Source organism: Ovis aries, chromosome X (assembly GCF_016772045.2).
Source record: "Ovis aries strain OAR_USU_Benz2616 breed Rambouillet chromosome X, ARS-UI_Ramb_v3.0, whole genome shotgun sequence".
Classification (NCBI taxonomy): domain Eukaryota; kingdom Metazoa; phylum Chordata; class Mammalia; order Artiodactyla; family Bovidae; genus Ovis; species Ovis aries.
The window spans coordinates 102,493,526-102,510,874 of record NC_056080.1 but is presented as its reverse complement, the minus strand read 5'-3'; the positions used below and the strand labels follow the sequence as shown (position 1 = coordinate 102,510,874).

Below are 17,349 nucleotides of genomic sequence, written 5' to 3'. Positions count from 1 at the left end.
TTACCTATATATTTTTGAAATTAGAGGCACAGAGATGAAAATCAGTCCCTCTCTTGCTTTTTTTTTTTTTCCCCCTAAACGTAAGTTTTCTTTCAGATAAAGAAATTTAAAAGCATACGAAATGGCTGTTTACAGGGTCTTGCTAAACTCATAAGTAGAAATATTTCAAATAACAAATAGAGCCAAATGTATGTACTTTAAAATAAGCATTTTTCTCACGCTCCTACTCAACTACCTAATTAGTAACAAATATGAAGCTTCCAAGCAGAAAGGTTTACTGGGTGACACGGACTGCCATGAGAATACTCTGAGGCATGGATCAAGTCTACATTTCGTTAATGATAATATATTTTTATCACCAAAAGTCCTGCTGAAATATCCCTTTACACTAACTTGTTATTAAAACTGTAGGCATTTAAGAGTATCAGACAATCTCCAAAGAAAGCTCCAAATTCCAAATGCAGTGTGTATTTAAATAAAGTGGCTTTTTTTTTTTTTTTGCCAAGTGATTCTTTATTAGGCCAAGTTGCTCTTTTTGTTCTGACATAAAAACAAGCAGTTTATTGATATAAATTCTTTCTCTTTAAAAATAAAGATCTATTCTGCCTGGCCTGAGTATCTACCAAATATACTGTTTCATCCAAAATGTATTTCAGAGATGTGAACAGAATTAGAAAACTTCTCAATGAAACTACTGAGACATTTTTAAAAGAAATGTTTTAAAATGATCTCTCAGTTTCACTTGGTAAATATGGCAACCTTGTTAAACTCACCTTTTGCTTTCAGTGAGCAGTTAATATTTGATGATGATGAAACTGTTCCTGGTATTTAAAGAACTAAACAAGGCCATCCACAAACAATGTAACTAGAAATGGGCTTGTTTAAAGAAGATAAAATGATAAGTGGAAGTTTTATGTTTTAAAATAAATCAATCCCTCAACCATAAAAGTCTCATAGCTTTACAGAGAAGTTGAAATAAGACCTCTGCCAGAGAATGCCTATCTCCACATCTAAAACAAAGTGAAGCAAAGGACAGCTAAAGTTAATTAGTTTTTAAAAAATCTATTAATTGTACTCCACAAGTCAGTTTAAGCAGTTAGAACAAGAATTATGGGGAAAACAGAACGCTTGTAAGGATGCAGTATTTCTTAAAAACATAAACCCTCTAGAGCACAACAAGGTTTCTGAGGTCTAGTCCCTGCCTTTTAATTAGCAGAATCCTTATTCTGGTGAGGGAAAAGTTAAATCTACTCTAGCTTCGTTGTGGTTTTCCTGAAAATCAGAATAAAATTAGAAAACTTCAGAAAAAGTGTCTTGCCGAAAGAGTCCAGTGTTATGTGTCTCTTATACAAGGTAAACCAGATTTCATTCTAGAAGAATATTTGATCAAATGATACAATGAAGTAAACTAGGTCACGTAAAATAATATATATATATATATAATATATATATATTATATATATATCAGTGTGCTAATATTTCAGACTTATTTTTCTCCTGAAGATAACTGGAGCATTTAACGTTGTTTTATGTTTTACATTGATTTTATATGTATTAGACTCTGGCATATAAGGTCAAATGACCCCCTTTGATGTGAACTAATTCTGACCTTTTATGAGTGGGCTACAGAGTAATGGTATCTACAGGTTTAGCTCATGTTCCTTGGCATGTGTCGATTATTGACACACATTTAGAGACCAGGTTGGGGCCCTTGTAAAATTATATTTTCTATTAATTTCATGCAAGTAGTCATAATAGCACAACTCATTTGCAGGCTTTAGTGAACGCTGTTTGGGTTTGCATCTTTTCCACATCATGTCCACTTGAATACCAGCTGACTTTGTAGTATATTTACCATATGTCAGACACTGTTCAAAGTGTTGTCGGTGCATTACCTCCCGTCATCTTCACAATATAACCCTACAAGTCAGTGCTCTACTGAAGAACTGAGGCACAGAGAGGTGAAGGAACATGCACAAGCTAACAGAAGTAAGGCAGCAGAGCTGGAATTTGAACAAGTACATGAGCGCTTCCCATCATCTCGGCGTGCTAAACTGAAGAATGAGCCTGTTCAAATATTTCCAATGTTCGGGTCACTATTTTCCCTCTAAGATTATAATAAAGATTACATACCAACTGGCTGTCAGCTATGTCCGAAAACTATTCAATAGGGAAATGTACGCCAAGTGGCCTGTTTTGTTAAGTACCTGGGCATCTTGGGTGACTTGAGAATGAGTAAGACAAGGTAACTGAATGTCCAGTGTTTTTTTTTACACCACATCCACCTGAATAACTTTACTGTGTATTTGCCATGTGCTGGGCACTGTTCAAATGGCTTTAAACACATTATTAAGTCTTTTATCCTAACCAAAGCAGAACAATTAGTACAGATATCTCATCTCTTAGCAGAGCTTTTTAGTAAATACACAGTAGGAATGTTGCCAGTTGGTCTGGAAGAAGCAGTGTCCTGGAATCAGGAGCTGGGTTATGAAAACTTAAGCACAAATGACCATGGTCTGACAAGAGTGACAGTCCTGAAAACCCCATGGACATTGAGAATGGACAGAAGTGGGGCTTGGTGAAAGGTTTGGTTGTGTGCCTTTTGGGACTATTATTATTGCCACCCTAAAAGAAGAATTAAAAACAAAAACACGGCAGGGCCATTTAGAAGCAGGTTTACTCAGACTACAAGAAGTGCTGAGTGCTGTAGGTTCAACACTATGACAAAGCAGAGAAAATCGCAAACAATGACAGAAGATTCAATTTATTGCAAAGAAGTACGAAGTGTTCTTCTGAAGCATTTCATTCCACAAAGAACACAGACAAATAAGAATTCACACACACCTCACAAAAGACATGCCACCAAAGGCTCAGTTTTAGTGGGGACCCGATTTTAATGACCAGAGAAAGTATAAACTTCGAGATGGTGCTACATGGGGTGATGATATGTGAACCTGGGAACTAGGATTTGATGTTTTCAGTGCTTCCACTCGGCCTGTTAGCAAGAGTTATGTTTATTTTCTTTTCTATATGGTCAATTTATTTTTGGTTAACTAAACATTATTCACAAAATAAGACTGAAGACTTCAAATGCAAATTAACATGGGGATACATCAGGTAAACATAAATATGATGTGAACATATCAATTCTATTCAATCTAACTTATCATTTAGGTTTTTCCACAGCTTTTAAAAGTCAAAATGCTCTAGATATTTGCTGATGATATATATAGTAGGGAATCTAGATCTTATAATAAGTGACGACACAATTGAATATGTAGAGTCCAAAAGGGTATTTATACTTTCAAAGACAATTTGACGGGGAAAATAATCATGATAAATAAAATCAATGGTGAAATGAATCTACTGTTTGGAATCAGGTCACCGGCAGTTCACACTCTTGACTTCTAATGCATTTATTCCAAGACAAAGCAGGAATAAACCTAAATTTTTAATATGAATGTAGTCTTTTACTAAGTATGAATGTAGTATTTTATTAGCAGAGGGCTAAACTGGGATTTAAGTGTCCTGGATTCTAATTACCTTTAGATCACGACTAAATTATTTTCCAAATCTGTTAATTAGTTTTTCTAGGAATAATTCCTGCTCCTACACACTTCGTAACTACTTTGAAAGGACAAAGGGAAAAAGTGAAGCTTAGTATGCTTTGGATGTCAAATGCATTAAAAAAATTATATTTATTTTCTTCATTAGTTCATTACAACAGAGCTAAAATTGTTGCTGTGAATTTTTTCAAATTTGATAGATTACAAACTGTTTTACCATTTTATTTCCCCACAAAAAATAATGCATCATTATATGAGGAATCTTTGATTTTGTAATACAACTTATCTTGTGCCTAGGGAGGGAATTTCTATACAGTGTTAAAAAACCAAGGACATTTCTCTTCTTAGAACTGGAGACTGTTATACAGTTGCTGTCCCCCAGCTCACTGGTAATGGTAGGTGAAAGAGCAGAGGGTAAAGCAGCAGATCCAGGCTTTAATCTTATTCTTGGAAATAATTGAAAAGAGAAAGGAATTATTGCTCCCTTTACAACTGGCAATAAGCCAGTGCCTACTTAGAAGACAAGTTTATCTAGTCAAGAGGCACTTTTCTACTATTACAAGCTTCTTACTTTAAGATCTCACATAACACAAATTCACTATAGAATTATAGTGAATAAAACATTCAAAGTAATTTCTATCATATAAAAAGGTTTGGAGTGTCACTTTTTTTGGTTGGTACTTTTTTTTTAAATTTTTTATTTTTACTTTATTTTACAATACTATTATTTTATTTTTGCCAAGACAGCTGTTATATTTTATTTATGCTGTGCTAAGTCGCTTCAGTAGTGTCTGACTCTTTACGACCCCATGGACTGTCCTCCACAAGGCTCCTCTGTCCATGGGATTCTCCAGGCAAGAATACTGGAGTGGGTTGCCATTTCCTCCTCCAGGCGATCTTCCCAACCCAGGGATTGAACCCATGTCTTCCGTGGCTCCTGCATTGCAGGCAGATTCTTTACCATTGAGCCACTGGGGCCATCTATATCTTATTTATAACATATTAAAATAATAAAAAGAAATGAGGCAAGTCATTTTTTCCTAGAAAGTTAGGAGGATAAAGCAAAACAAATAACAGGCTATAAAAGATATTAATGGTGCTTAAAATACTAACACATAATTAATTATCACAAAGGGATTTTGAATATGATTCATCTAAGTTGGTAAAATAATAAAAATGAATCTCATTATAAAACTGTTTCTAAATATTTCAACTAGTTTTTCATTTTTCTTATTTTTCTTCTCAATAGGCCAACTGCTTAGAAGCCAAGAGCAACTCACATAAATGTGAAACACATTTGAACATATTTATTCATTTATTGAATATTCTCATTATACTGAATACTATATTGAATATATTTCTATTATAAAGAATATTACATATAAATGCATATTATATATGCCATATACATATCTAGACCCTTTTTGTCCCCACACTTGCTGCATATAAAATTTTGAAAGTCCACTTGTGGCAGCTAGTGACACCTACATTAGAGCTTTTGGAGTATAAAAAAGTCACAAATTCTTCCAAAGGGTTACAATAGACAAATGATTAAAAGCATCTTTTTCTTTTCGGTTTCATACATTTACATACCAATGGTATTCTCGCCCAACTACCTGTAATGAGATGTTCCACGGAAAGTTTCCATGTGCTCCACAGAAAGAGGGTTCTACGGTGAAATATTTTTTGGGAAATGCTGAGTATAACAGAGTTGGACACAACTGAGCGACTGACCAGCAACAAAAGTAAACTGCTCTTTCGTGCAGTGCGTCTCATGCAGTATGTCTTCTCTCAGCTAATAAGCATTGTGGTGCTCCCTGGGGAGAATATAACTTTCCCAAAGATATATGTCTTCCAGAACATGCGTCATTTTCTTTCCACCAGATCTGAGTATAAACAATAAGCCAAGGATGAGGCCATTTGAAAAAAAGTGGAAAAAAAGAAAAAGCACTGAAGAAATAATAAGTGCTGAGAATTCTGAAACTGAGAGACGTTATTCTTAGTTGATACTCTCCTGGACTGTTAGACAGTGAAAGTGAAAGCTAGTCACACAGTCGTGTCCTACTCTTTGCAATCCCAAGGACTGCAGCCTGCCCAGCTCCTCTGTCCATGGAATTCTCCAGGTAAGAATACTGGAGTGGGTTGTCATTTCCTTCTCCAGGGGATCTTCCCAACCCAGGGATTGAATCCAGGTCTCCGGCATTGCAGGCAGATTCTTTACCAACTGAGCCACTGGTTTCTCTAAACCAGTGGTCCTCAAATTCGAGTGTTCAGGAGGGCCTTTTGAAACAGACCGTCAGATTCACCTTCAAAGTTTGTGATTCAGCAGTTCTGGGTGGGGCCCAAGAATTTACACTTCTACCAAGTTCCCAGGTGAATGTGGTGCTGCCAGTCAGCCAACACTTTCCCAACACTGGGAACGCAGCTGTCTTATCCAACAATAGATTGAGCCGTTTACTGAGCATTTTCTTATGTCACTGATAATTCAGTTTCTAAAAGGTCATATCAAAGGGCTTTTGATATCTTAATTCCACATCTCTGACCTCAGTAATGATGTTAGCAGTCGCATAAAAGAAGGCCAGTCCAGGTCATGCAAAAACAAGGATTGGACCTCTCAAAATTCTATTGTACTACTAACACATTCATTTTCTGTTTACAAACGGAGTGCAATTAGCTATGGAGATAAGTACTTAGGAGCTCTGTACTACGTTGCCTACATTTCTCTACAAATCTCCCCAGGGTGTGCTTTTGAAATGTTTGCTAGGTACCCAAATTTAAGCAGACAGAAGATTTTCTAGTAAAATCTCCTTGGCTCTCCAATAAACTAATACCTTTACTACACTGCAGAAACCACACTCATTCGAAAGCACTACTTCTTCTCTTCACTCCCAGAAAAGGTATTTGGAAAAAAAAGATAAGCTCAAAGGAAGGAAATACTTTTCACATCAAACAAGCAAACAACCCAATGTTGACCACAGCATTTCAACATGGATAACCAAAAGCTGAAGTATTGATAGACTCCCAAACCTCAAAGCAAGCACCGAAGTTCATCGGTTGTACCCTGCAGTGATGCAGTAAGGAAACAGGACATCCCATAGGACACGTTCTTCTTTTCATTGTGAAGAAAATAAATACCTTGCTAAGGAGTTCCAAGTATTCGCTATTCTTTCCCGTCTGATTAAGAGTAGTCTCAGCAGCACGCAGTTTACTTCTGAGTATCACTGGCAGCTTATTTAAACTGAAGCCCCCAGTTTGCAATACCGTAATGCTTGTAATACATTGACATGTCAAAAATAAAAAACACTCAAACACCTTAATAAGCTGCAAATAAGAAATTTGGAAATAGAATTAACCTCTTCCCTTGCCCTCTCACTAGTTATACAACTACATTCTCCCAAAAAGGCTTGGAAATAACTTATAAGAAGGACCCATTTCCAAAAACACCATTATCATGGGCCTAAAGAATCAGAGTGATATAATGGGGAAGGTGGTGGCAATTACATCAAAAACTTCAAAAAGCTAGATAAGGTTAATCACTTCAGCTGGGCCTTAAGTGTAGCTCTGAGCTTTCTGATAACTACTGTAAAGAGGAAAATGTATTGAACTGCATTGTTCTTATTGCTCGATAAAAGAAAGTACACTGGTTAATAAGCACCTCTCTGTAAAAAGACTGCTGGATACTATGGAAGACACAAAGAGTAAGGCAGGGAACCTGCCTACAAGGAGTTTATATATCTTATCTCTCCTGCAATTGCAGGGGCCTGGGGACTGGCGGCTGCACTTTGCTGGAGCAGCTGTGAAGAGATACCCCACGTCCAAGGTAAGAGAAACCCAAGTAAGATGGTAAGTGTTGCAAGAGGGCATCAGCAGGCAGACACACTGAAACCATACTCACAGAAAACTAGTCAATCTAATCACAATAGGACCACAGCCTTGTCTAACTCAATGAAACTTAGCCATGCCCAAGGGGCGACCCAAGACAGGCAGGTCATGGTGGAGAGGTCTGGCAGAATGTGGTCCACTGGAGAAGGGAATGGCAAACCACTTCAGTATTCTTGCCTTGAGAACCCCATGAACAGTATGAAAAGGCAAAATGACAGGATACTGAAAGAGGAACTCCCCAGGTCAGTAGGTGACCAACAAGCTACTGGAGATCAGTGGAAAAATAACTCCAGAAAGAATGAAGGGATGGAGCCAAAGCAAAAACAATACCCAGTTGTGGATGTGACTGGTGATAGAAGCAAGGTCCGATGCTGTAAAGAGCAATATTGCATAGGAAGCTGGAATGTCAGGTCCATGAATCAAGGCAAATTGGAAGTGGTCAAACAGGAGATGGCAAGGGTGAACGTCGACATTCTAGGAATCAGCGAACTGAATGGACTGGAATGGGGGAATTTAACTCAGATGACCATTATATCTACTACTGCACGCAGGAATCCCTCAAAAGAAATGGAGTAGCCATCATGGTCAACAAAAGAGTCTGAAAGGCAGTACTTGGATGCAATCTCAAAAACGACAGAATGATCTCTGTTCGTTTCCAAGTCACACCATTCAATATCATGGTAATCCAAGTCTATGCCCCAACCAGCAACACAGAAGAAGCTGAAGTTGGATGGTTCTATGAAGACCTACAAGATCTTTTAGAACTAACACCCAAAAAAGACGTCCTTTTCATTATAGGAGACTGGAATGCAAAAGTAGGAAGTCAAAAAACACCTGGAGTAACAGGCAAATTTGGCCTTGGAAGGCGGAATGAAGCAGGGCAAAGATTAATAGAGTTTTGCCAAGAAAATGCACTGGTCATAGCAAACACCCTCTTCCAACAACACAAGAGAAGACTCTACACATGGACATCACCAGATGGTCAACATCGAAATCAGACTGATATATTCTTTGCAGCCAAAGATGGAGATGCTCTATACAGTCAACAAAAACAAGACCAGGAGCTTACTGTGGATCAGATCATGAACTCCTTATTACCAAATTCAGACTCAAATTGAAGAAAGTAGGGAAAACCGCTAGACCATTCAGGTATGACCTAAATCAAATCCCTTATGATTATACAGTGGAAGTGAGAAATAGATTTAAGGGCCTAGATCTGATAGATAGAGTGCCTGATGAACTATGGAATGAGGTTCATGACATTGTACAGGAGACAGGGATCAAGACCATCCCCACGGAAAAGAAATGCAAAAGAGCAAAATGGCTGTCTGGTGAGGCCTTACAAATAGCTGTGAAAAGAAGAGAGGCAAAAAGCAAAGGAGAAAAGGAAAGATATAAGCATCTGAATGCAGAGTTCCAAAGAATAGCAAGGAGAGATAAGAAAGCCTTCTTCAGCGGTCAAGGCAAAGAAATAGAGGAAAACAACAGAATGGCAAAGACTAGAGATCTCTTCAAGAAAATTAGAGATACCAAGGGAACATTTTATGCAAAGATGGGCTCGATAAAGGACAGAAATGGTATGGACCTAACGGAAGCAGAAAATATTAAGAAGAGGTGGCAAGAATACACAGAAGAACTGTACAGAAAAGATCTTCATGACACAGATAATCACGATGGTGTGATCACTCATCTAGAGCCAGACATCCTGGAAAGTGAAGTCAAGTGGGCCTTAGAAAGCATCACTACAAACAAAGCTAGTGGAGGTGATGGAATTACTATTGAGCTATTTCAAATGCTGAAAGATGATGTTGTGAAAGTGCTGCACTCAATATGCCAGCAAATTTGGAAAACTCAGCAGTGGCCACAGGACTGGAAAAGGTCAGTTTTCATTCCAATCCCAAAGAAAGCCAATGCCAAAGAATGCTCAAACTACCGCACAATTGCACTCATCTCACATGCTAGTAAAGTAATGCTCAAAATTCTCCAAGCCAGGCTTCAACAGTATGTGAACCGTGAAATTCCAGATGTTCAAGCTGGTTTTCGAAAAGGCAGAGGAACCAGAGATCAAATTGCCAACATCCACTGGATCATGGGAAAAGGAAGAGAGTTCCAGAAAAACATCGATTTCTGCTTTATTGACTATGCCAAAGCCTTTGACTGTGTGGATCACAATAAACTGTGGAAAATTCTGAAAGAGATGGCAATATCAGACCACCTGACTTGCCTCTTGAGAAACCTATATGCAGGTCAGGAAGTAACAGTTAGAACTGGACATGGAACAACAGACTGGTTCCAAATAGGAAAAGGAGTACATCAAGGCTGTATATTGTCACCCTGCTTATTTAACTTCCATGCAGAGTACATCATGAGAAATGCTGGACTGGAAGAAACCCAAGCTGGAATCAAGATTGCTGGGAGAAATATCAATAACCTCAGATATGCAGATGACACCACCCTTATGGCAGAAAGTGAAGAGGAACTAAAAAGCCTCTTGATGAAAGTGAAAGTGGAGAGTGAAAAAGTTGGCTTAAAGCTCAACATTCCGAAAACGAAGATCATGGCATCTGGTCCCATCACTTCATGGGAAATAGATGGGGAAACAGTGGAAACAGTGTCAGATTTATTTTGGGGGGCTCCAAAATCAGTGCAGATGGTGACTGCAGCCATGAAATTAAAAGACACTTACTCCTTGGAAGAAAAGTTATGACCAACTTAGATAGCATATTGAAAAGCAGAGACATTACTTTGCCAACAAAGGTCCGTCTAGTCAAGGCTATGGTTTTTCCTGTGGTCATGTATGGATGTGAGAGTTGGACTGTGAAGAAGGCTGAGTACTGAAGAATTGATGCTTTTGAACTGTGGTGTTGGAGAAGACTCTTGAGAGTCCCTTGGACTGCAAGAAATCCAACCAGTCCATTCTGAAGGAGATCAGCCCTGGGATTTCTTTGGAAGGAATGATGCTAAAGCTGAAACTCCAGTACTTTGGCCACCTCATGCGAAGAGTTGACTCATTGGAAAAGACTCTGATGCTGGGAGGGATTGGGGGCAGGAGGAGAAGGGGATGACAGAGGATGAGATGGCTGGATGGCATCACTGACTCGATGGATGTGGGTTTGGGTGAACTCTGGGAGTTGGTGATGGACAGGGAGGCCTGGTGTGCTGCAATTCATGAGGTCACAAACAGTCAGACACGACTGAGCGACTGAACTTAACTGTGGACTGTTGCTGAAAGGGGCTCTAGCACTTGACAGTATGGGATAGAAATCAAAGGAAGACAGTGGGATAGAAATCAAAGGTGGCTAAAAATGGGTCTACAGATGGTATTGAGGAGGAGGAGAAATCTGATGGGGAGAACAAGACGTCTAAGCCATAATTAATCACAGTTCTTCATTTTTGCTGCAAGGAAAGCCAAGGAGTTGATAATGGAGTTTATAATCTGTGATAAAATTGGCACAAATAATTCTCTCTCTGGGGGAGTCTCCCTTTCTCTATCACCCCCTCTTTCATTAGCATGTTATTTTATTCATTACACTTTCATTCTGGTTTTATTTCAAATACATTATTATTGGAGCTGAAGTATCTCAGAATGAAAAGCCTCTCTCAATAGATGAAAGAAAAGAAGGAAGTGAAGTCGCTCGGTTGTGTCCGACTCTTTGTGACCCCCATGGACTGTAGCCTACCAGGCTCCTCAGTCCATGGAAATTTTCCAGGCAAGAGTACTGGAGTGGGTTGCCATTTCCTTCTCCAGGGGATCTTCCTGACCCAGGGATCAAATCCGGGTCTCGAACATTGCAAGTAGACGCTTTACCGTCTGAGCCACCAGGGAAATGATAGATAGATGTCTCCAAATTTCTTTCTCTCTTTTTTCTCTACAGTCTCTGGCTAGGAAGTAATGTTTTGTTTTTTTTTTTCCTTATGTGATTCTCTAGTGGTAGAACAGGCGATTTGAGGGAGGAATAGTGAAATGTGATGATTAAATTTTATCATGAATATTTCAGAGATGGAGTAAGTGTAATGTGCCACCAGAGTGACACCTTTAGAAGTTGGGAAGAGTGAAAGAGAGTCTTGACTTCATCTTAGCTATCAGTTGCTTATTCAAATATGAGTTCCAATTATGAACATTATTATAAAATAAACTATTAATGACGTCAGCTGAATGCTGCTAAATACTTAAAACCATCTTAAGTTTTCTTCTTTCTTGAAACATTTTACTAAAAATTTCCCAGGTACTTTTCTTATTTTTGAACTAGAGTCAGCTGCCTAACCCTGAATCATGTCTTAATTCACCCAAGGCCTCAGGATGTCTGTCCTGAAAAACTGAAATCACTATGTGAAATGGAGATGAAGATGGAGATGGTATAAGAGATTGAACTGACTGTACAAATATCAAGGTACAGCACATAAGCCTAGAAATCCCTTTGTAAAATTCCATCTTGAAATTACTTTCACATTTCTTATTATTTCCCCATCTCTTTGAAAAAGCAGATTGCTTGGGACATTTATTTTAGAATGTCAATACATGGGCTAAGAATTTTTCTTTGCTCTTCCATGTTCAAACTCTTTGGACTTTTAAAAGATCACTGTACATTCAGAACAGTCTTTATTGATTAGACTTTAAATATATAGTTTTATTGGAATAGGCAGTTACCTTTTACACAAAACAATTTCCTGCAGATTTTGACCTTGTACGTGACTCAGAATGACCTTATTAGCGCTAATTGTGCTTCCAAGAATATCTTTATTTGCAAGGTAGCCATTTGCTGTGAAATTAAATTTCAAACATTTAAAGTTTGATAATTAGTGTGATAAGCTAGTAATATTCAAGCATCATTTAAAGGCAAAAAATGATGCTTGAATATTACTAGCTTATCACAGTAATTACTTTAAGATATGTTACAGTGCTTAGTTGCTCAACAGTGTCCAACTCTTTGCAACCCCATGGACTGTAGCCCACCAGGCTCCTCTGTCCATGGTGATTCTCCAGGCAAGAATACTGGAGTGGGTTGCCATTTTCTTCTGGCCACTCAGCAATTTAAAAAAAAAATCCATATAGAGGGTAAAAACACTCAAAATGCAACATTTGGAGAGCATCCAATGTGCTTGGCCAAGGAACATTTCTATAATGCTAAGGGACAGAAATTCACAAAAATCAGCAATCGGTAGGCCATCAAATCTAGGTTAAAATTGGCTGAGTGAGGAATGTTGACACATGGGTGTACACAATTTTCATTCATATTCAGGTAAAAACTGAACTGGGAGTATAAGTATAGACACACGTGGAGAGATGACCTGGCACCTTGCATGGGAGCCCATATTGGTTCTTCCTCTGTCAAACTGAGGCAACAAAGTAGGGGAATGTCTAATAAATGAATACATTTCAAGCTCCTAATATGTACTATGTTTGCTAGGCACAAAAGCTGTGGTGGTAAATGATATCATCTAATGTGAAACCTCCCAAAAATGTCTGAGAAATCTTCACTTCAAATGTGATGAAATCGGATATTGAGGTGAACACAACAGCAGTAGGCAGAAGTAACATTTTAACCCCCTCTTACTTAACCATGTTGACTTGAACACCATCTCAATCCCATCCGTGGCTTTTCCTTCCTGCTAATTCAAGTTCTTATCATTTCATTCCATCAATATGAAGGTTTCTAGCTTCAGTAGGAGCTTTCTAAGCGGTTCCCCGGTCGCCAGTCTCTTTGGTTCTATCCACTCATCTTACATAGGCTGGTGATGCCATTTCTCTACTTAAAAATTGTCAGATTCGTCAGAGCTACAAAATCAAGTTCAAACTCCTCACTTTCTTTTAAGGCTACTCCTCTACCAACATAAGATCTACATTTCAGAGGTTGACTTAACACTCAACTCCCCAAATCCATGCTACAGTTTTGCCTCCATCTTTGCTGAGGTTATCCTTTCTGCCTGGAATCTTTTCCCATCCTTCCTTCCAAGAGTATCTCATATGGTACCACTTTCATGACTGTTTCTTTAACCATCGCAGCTGGGTGTAATTCCAGGCCCCTGCCTTCGCCCTTGGATTCTTCTCATGATTAGTTTGTACCTGGCTTATGGCACATAACACAAGCAGCTTCCTACTAGGAGGTCAGGCAGGGACCCCATCTTCCACAACTTTGTATTCGGTGCAGTCCTTGCCTAACAAGTAATAGGTTTCAATAAATATTTGCTGAATGAACAATTTCTTTGAGGAATTGGGTGTATATACAACTCTTAATGGATTTAACAGGACTTTCAGCATCAAATGATCCCTAACATTTAAAATCCTTGTAGTAAACCATAATCAATAGTCCTACAAATTGAGTGCTGCTCCATGCTCTTGTATGAAGAGAAACAGAGGTAGTAAGATTTTCATGACTTGTTCAAGGCCAGGAGCCCTTTTTAGAGCTGTTATTACAAGGCAGCATTTTCTATGTTTATTCCATTGCTGATATCGTGATTCTTTGAAAGATAAGACAATATTCCAAACCATATACAATGGAATATTATTCAGCCATGATAAAGAAGGAAATCCTTTTTTGGCAACATGCATGTACCTTGACAACTAGACACAGAAAGACAAATACTGTATCATTTCATTGACATGAGGAATATGAAAAAACCCAAACCCATAGAAATAGAGTAGAATGGAGGTTACCAGGGACAAGGGTGTAGGGAAAATAGGGAGATATGATCTAAGGGTACAAACTTCCAGTTATAAGATGAATATGTTCTGTGGATATAATGTACAGCATCATAGTGAACAGAGAGAGTGTTAGTCACTCACTCATGTTTGACTCTTTTGTGACCCCATGGACTATAGTCCTCCAGTCTCCTCTGACCACAGGATTCTCTAGGCGAAAATACTGGAGTGAGTTGCCATTTCCTCCTGAGGAGATCTTCCCAACCCAGGGATCGAACCCAGGTCTCCCGAATTGCAGGCAGATTCTTTACCATCTAAGCCACCAGGGAAGCCCATAGTGAACAAAACTGTATTATATACTTGATAGTTGCTAAGAGAGTAAGTCTTGAAATGTTCTACAAAAAGAGTAATTATATGAGGTGACAGAGGTGTTAACTAAGCATACTGTGGTAATCATTTCCCAATATATAGTTGTATCAAATCATGTTTTATACCTTAAACTTAACCAATGTTATAGGTCAATTATATCTCAATAAAGCTGGAAAAATCCTTTCTTTGTTGTAGTGCTAGCAGAATAAAAATAAACAATTTTTTCAGTTGCTTGGAAGTTAAAATTGAATTTGCGTCCATATAGAATGCTTTTCTGGCTAAGAGAAAAAGTGAAATAACCAGGAAACTGCAAAAAAAACAAAAACAAAAACCACCCTCTAGAGATTATGTTTTTACAAATGTTGGTAAAAGATTTAAGTTTGTTTACCAAAGTTTATACTTATATGTGATAAGTATAAACATTAACAACAGAAAAACAACTTCTGGGATAGGTATTTAGCAAATGTTTTCAAACCACATAGAGTTTTTAAATATTCAAACTTCTCAAATGGTTACTTCAGGGTTACTTTTTTTTTTTTTTTTCATAAATAGGATGAACAAAAATTTTAAGACAGTATGTGATCTTCAGACAATGTCATCTTAAAAATATAATCTCCAAAATGTATTTGGAATGGAATAAGAGATGATCAATACTACAATGCTGCCTACTCACTGTACCCAGACACATCTAAAAGATGGGTGAAGTTTAAAGTCACAGAGAAAAAAGGTTTTCTGTTTGCATTTCTGTATGCTAAAGACAGAAACCAAAACCTCAGTTTTAACTACTTAGCAGGCAAATCATGCCTAACATACAGGTTACGTCTTAGTTCAGGAAATTCGTTCTATCACTGTGGATTCCATGTTTTCAAGCCACTGGATGGTTTTCAGTGTGGAAACTGCTTTCACTATCTACTTTGTACCCACAAGAACATGGGCGGGAGCAAAAGGCATATCTCTTTTCTACCAATTCCCACTGTGTAACTAAAAATTTGAGTTTCAACTACAATAAAATGTCCACTTACAACAGAAAAAAAATCCAACTGAAAGCATATACTGACATGCTTATGAACCAGTAACAGCTGCAATAATTGATGTTACATCTACTTCACTAAACAGATTAGGCATGACACTAAGCCCTGGTGGCTCAGACAGTAAAGAATCTGCCTGCAGTGCAGGAGACCCGGGTTCGATCCCTGGGTCAGGAAGATTCCCTGGAGAAGGGAATAGCAATCCACTCCAGTATTCTTGCCTGGAGAATTCCACAGAGAGAGGAGCCTGGCGAGCTACAGTCTATGGGGTTGCAAAAGAGGTGGACATGACTTAGCAACTAAGCAACACTAAGCCATATTATACAAACTCATCATGAATAATATTGGAAAAAATAATTTATTTGAACTCTAAACAACATGGTTAATCTAAATGGTGGAGATTATTTACAAAATAAAAGGTAGTAGAACAAATGGAACTGTTTACTGACTTTTAAGAAAACAGTATCAAGAAAGATAGGAAAAAGCATGAGTTAAACTTCTCATTACGTCTAGCAGTAAAACTGGACCCTGTGGTGATAACTGAATGCACAGTAATAAAAACACTGAAAACCTAAGCAGGGCTGCAAATCTGGATTAGACAGTAACAAGAACAAAAAACAGAAATTTAAGAAACCAAAGACTTATTATACAGTGGAGGAAATACAGAAAAAAAAATGAAAAGATTATTTAGAAATAATGAGGAAAGAACAGCCAGCTAAAATTCCTCTGGAATATATAACCCTGTAGGTCAACAATCAAGTGGCAGGCTGAGACAGAGGAAAACAAGGCAACCTTGGGGATGTTACAATCAGAAAACTAATCTGTAAGGGCAAAAACAGCAGTGAGTAAATGATGTTATATGAGGAAAGTCATGTTCCTAGAAGAACTAATTGCTATTTCCAGATGCACAAAAGTATCTTGTGTCCACATTTCACAAAAACGTGAAGTAGAGAAAAAAGTATTTTAATGATTATACAGCTATGTGACATGAGAGAATTATTAAATGATAAAGTAAAATCAGACATCTATGTCCCTAACATATAAAGAGCTTCTTCCACACATGAGTTGACATACAGTAGACAGTGCTCAAACTTCAGATCTCTCATACTAAATGGGGTTCCTGTGACAAAAGGTCCATCTTAATGGTATCAAATTGTGGTTGAAAAATACCTTCCTGGCTATATCACAACTCCTTTCTTTCTATGCAGCCAACTGCAGCCTTGGCTGCAAGGGGTAGTGAGAAATGATCTTGAGCTATGCTTCCATAAAAAAACATTTTAAATTCATTGGATTAGATTCGGTGTTCCTTTACAAAACTGTATTTGACCCATAACAAGGCTGACCTGCTACTGCAAAATTTTCAGCTGATCTGTGACAGGTCCCTAGCTGGCCAGTCCCTAGCTGGCCAGGACTTTGTACTAATGAGTATATCTATAATGGCATCAGACATCAAAGAGTTTCTTGCAGTGAAGCTATATATGATCCACAGCCCATTACAATCCCTGATTCTGGCTAGCTAACTCAGTGCTGCAGGGTTGGGAGAGAAGGGTGGGCAAGTGAGTCGAGACAGCTCAGTGTTCTGACTCTCAGTGATTAAAAAAAGCACAGCATCCCTAAGTTAGATAACTTGCTCTAAAAATAAAACACCCTGGCCCTTCTTCCTTCTTGTTTTCAAAGTTAACAGCCAAAATGATTGTCAAAGAAATAAATAAAAGAACTTTAAAGTCTTCATCTAAATACTATATTGTGAAACAACAAATGAGGGAGATATTAGAAAAGGGAAGGATGACTTTTCCCCCTTTCTAAAGTAACAAAAAGTAAAGGAGAACCACACAATGTCAAAAGCAGGGCATCCCAATGTCAC

The 17,349-nt window shown here is 38.0% G+C and overlaps 1 protein-coding gene across 9 annotated transcripts in view; it reads right to left on the bottom strand.

Annotated features, from left to right (window-relative positions):
- Positions 1 to 17,349, bottom strand: part of MBNL3 (muscleblind like splicing regulator 3) — a 128,789-nt gene that overhangs the window by 45,800 nt on the left and 65,640 nt on the right. The window lies entirely within an intron of this gene.